Raw genomic sequence first — 2,500 nt, forward strand, 5'->3', positions numbered from 1 at the left:
CTGGCAACGCCCGATCTCGTCTGATCTCGGAAGCTAAGCAGGGTCGGGCCTGGTTAGTACTTGGATGGGAGACCGCCTGGGAATACCAGGTGCTGTATGCTCTTTTGCTCATTCACTTAGAAACTGAAATCTTGCAATATGCACAAGTAGTCCTTCATGAAAGGGGCTGGAAGCTGTTTTCATTTTGACACAAGAGAGAGAGAGAGAGAGAGAGAGAGAGAGAGACCACCTTGCATTGTCAATTGCTAAATCTGTATATGGATAAGTAGCCTATGGTTGTCAACTTGTTTCGTACGGCCATACCAGCCTGGCAACGCCCGATCTCGTCTGATCTCGGAAGCTAAGCAGGGTCGGGCCTGGTTAGTACTTGGATGGGAGACCGCCTGGGAATACCAGGTGCTGTATGCTCTTTTGCTCATTCACTTAGAAACTGAAATCTTGCAATATGCACAAGTAGTCCTTCATGAAAGGGGCTGGAAGCTGTTTTCATTTTGACACGAGAGAGAGAGAGAGAGAGAGAGAGACCACCTTGCATTGTCAATTGCCAAATCTGTATATGGATAAGTAGCCTATGGTTGTCAACTTATTTCGTACGGCCATACCAGCCTGGCAACGCCCGATCTCGTCTGATCTCGGAAGCTAAGCAGGGTCGGGCCTGGTTAGTACTTGGATGGGAGACCGCCTGGGAATACCAGGTGCTGTATGCTCTTTTGCTCATTCACTTAGAAACTGAAATCTTGCAATATGCACAAGTAGTCCTTCATGAAAGGGGCTGGAAGCTGTTTTCATTTTGACACAAGAGAGAGAGAGAGAGAGAGAGAGAGAGAGAGACCACCTTGCATTGTCAATTGCTAAATCTGTATATGGATAAGTAGCCTATGGTTGTCAACTTATTTCGTACGGCCATACCAGCCTGGCAACGCCTGATCTTGTCTGATCTCGGAAGCTAAGCAGGGTCGGGCCTGGTTAGTACTTGGATGGGAGACCGCCTGGGAATACCAGGTGCTGTATGCTCTTTTGCTCATTCACTTAGAAACTGAAATCTTGCAATATGCACAAGTAGTCCTTCATGAAAGGGGCTGGAAGCTGTTTTCATTTTGACACGAGAGAGAGAGCGACCACCTTGCATTGTCAATTGCTAAATCTGTATATGGATAAGTAGCCTATGGTTGTCAACTTATTTCGTACGGCCATACCAGCCTGGCAACGCCCGATCTCGTCTGATCTCGGAAGCTAAGCAGGGTCGGGCCTGGTTAGTACTTGGATGGGAGACCGCCTGGGATCACCAGGTGCTGTATGCTCTTTTGCTCATTCACTTAGAAACTGAAATCTTGCAATATGCACAAGTAGTCCTTCATGAAAGGGGCTGGAAGCTGTTTTCATTTTGACACGAGAGAGAGAGAGAGAGAGAGAGAGAGAGAGAGAGACCACCTTGCATTGTCAATTGCCAAATCTGTATATGGATAAGTAGCCTATGGTTGTCAACTTATTTCGTACGGCCATACCAGCCTGGCAACGCCAGATCTCGTCTGATCTCGGAAGCTAAGCAGGGTCGGGCCTGGTTAGTACTTGGATGGGAGACCGCCTGGGAATACCAGGTGCTGTATGCTCTTTTGCTCATTCACTTAGAAACTGAAATCTTGCAATATGCACAAGTAGTCCTTCATGAAAGGGGCTGGAAGCTGTTTTCATTTTGACACGAGAGAGAGAGAGAGAGAGAGAGAGAGAGAGAGAGAGAGAGAGAGAGAGAGACCACCTTGCATTGTCAATTGCTAAATCTGTATATGGATAAGTAGCCTATGGTTGTCAACTTATTTCGTACGGCCATACCAGCCTGGCAACGCCCGATCTCGTCTGATCTCGGAAGCTAAGCAGGGTCGGGCCTGGTTAGTACTTGGATGGGAGACCGCCTGGGAATACCAGGTGCTGTATGCTCTTTTGCTCATTCACTTAGAAACTGAAATGTTGCAATATGCACAAGTAGTCCTTCATGAAAGGGGCTGGAAGCTGTTTTCATTTTGACACGAGAGAGAGAGACCACCTTGCATTGTCAATTGCTAAATCTGTATATGAATAAGTAGCCTATGGTTGTCAACTTATTTCGTACGGCCATACCAGCCTGGCAACGCCCGATCTCGTCTGATCTCGGAAGCTAAGCAGGGTCGGGCCTGGTTAGTACTTGGATGGGAGACCGCCTGGGATCACCAGGTCCTGTATGCTCTTTTGCTCATTCACTTAGAAACTGAAATCTTGCAATATGCACAAGTAGTCCTTCATGAAAGGGGCTGGAAGCTGTTTTCATTTTGACACGAGAGAGAGAGAGAGAGAGAGAGAGAGAGAGAGAGACCACCTTGCATTGTCAATTGCCAAATCTGTATATGGATAAGTAGCCTATGGTTGTCAACTTATTTCGTACGGCCATACCAGCCTGGCAACGCCCGATCTCGTCTGATCTCGGAAGCTAAGCAGGGTCGGGCCTGGTTAGTACTTGGATGGGAGA

At 47.6% G+C, this 2,500-nt stretch overlaps 7 non-coding genes and 2 pseudogenes across 7 annotated transcripts in view; all 9 read left to right on the forward strand.

The window, feature by feature from the left end:
• The window catches only part of LOC146218944 (5S ribosomal RNA), a 119-nt gene extending 18 nt beyond the window's left edge, over positions 1–101 (forward strand). Inside the window, exon 1 of the ribosomal RNA XR_014751788.1 lies at positions 1–101. This exon is cut by the window's left edge and continues 18 nt beyond it. This is a non-coding gene — a ribosomal RNA (5S ribosomal RNA).
• Positions 102–289: 188 nt separating this feature from the next.
• Positions 290–408, forward strand: LOC146218945 (5S ribosomal RNA). Its single transcript, XR_014751789.1, has one exon. It is a non-coding gene; the product is annotated as a 5S ribosomal RNA (ribosomal RNA).
• Positions 409–588: 180 nt separating this feature from the next.
• Positions 589–707, forward strand: LOC146218946 (5S ribosomal RNA). Its single transcript, XR_014751790.1, has one exon. It is a non-coding gene; the product is annotated as a 5S ribosomal RNA (ribosomal RNA).
• A 188-nt stretch (positions 708–895) lies between these two features.
• On the forward strand, positions 896–1,014 carry LOC146218947 (5S ribosomal RNA; annotated as a pseudogene).
• A 168-nt stretch (positions 1,015–1,182) lies between these two features.
• LOC146218948 (5S ribosomal RNA) lies at positions 1,183–1,301 on the forward strand. Its single transcript, XR_014752882.1, has one exon. It is a non-coding gene; the product is annotated as a 5S ribosomal RNA (ribosomal RNA).
• A 190-nt stretch (positions 1,302–1,491) lies between these two features.
• Positions 1,492–1,610, forward strand: LOC146218949 (5S ribosomal RNA). Its single transcript, XR_014752821.1, has one exon. It is a non-coding gene; the product is annotated as a 5S ribosomal RNA (ribosomal RNA).
• Positions 1,611–1,816: 206 nt separating this feature from the next.
• LOC146218950 (5S ribosomal RNA) lies at positions 1,817–1,935 on the forward strand. The gene has a single exon (XR_014751791.1). It is a non-coding gene; the product is annotated as a 5S ribosomal RNA (ribosomal RNA).
• Positions 1,936–2,101: 166 nt separating this feature from the next.
• Positions 2,102–2,220, forward strand: LOC146218951 (5S ribosomal RNA; annotated as a pseudogene).
• Positions 2,221–2,410: 190 nt separating this feature from the next.
• Positions 2,411–2,500, forward strand: part of LOC146218952 (5S ribosomal RNA) — a 119-nt gene continuing 29 nt past the window's right edge. The window contains exon 1 of the ribosomal RNA XR_014751792.1: positions 2,411–2,500. This exon is cut by the window's right edge and continues 29 nt beyond it. This is a non-coding gene — a ribosomal RNA (5S ribosomal RNA).

Source organism: Hypomesus nipponensis, chromosome 28 (genome assembly GCF_054491055.1).
Source record: "Hypomesus nipponensis isolate SF chromosome 28, ASM5449105v1, whole genome shotgun sequence".
Classification (NCBI taxonomy): Eukaryota; Metazoa; Chordata; class Actinopteri; order Osmeriformes; family Osmeridae; genus Hypomesus; species Hypomesus nipponensis.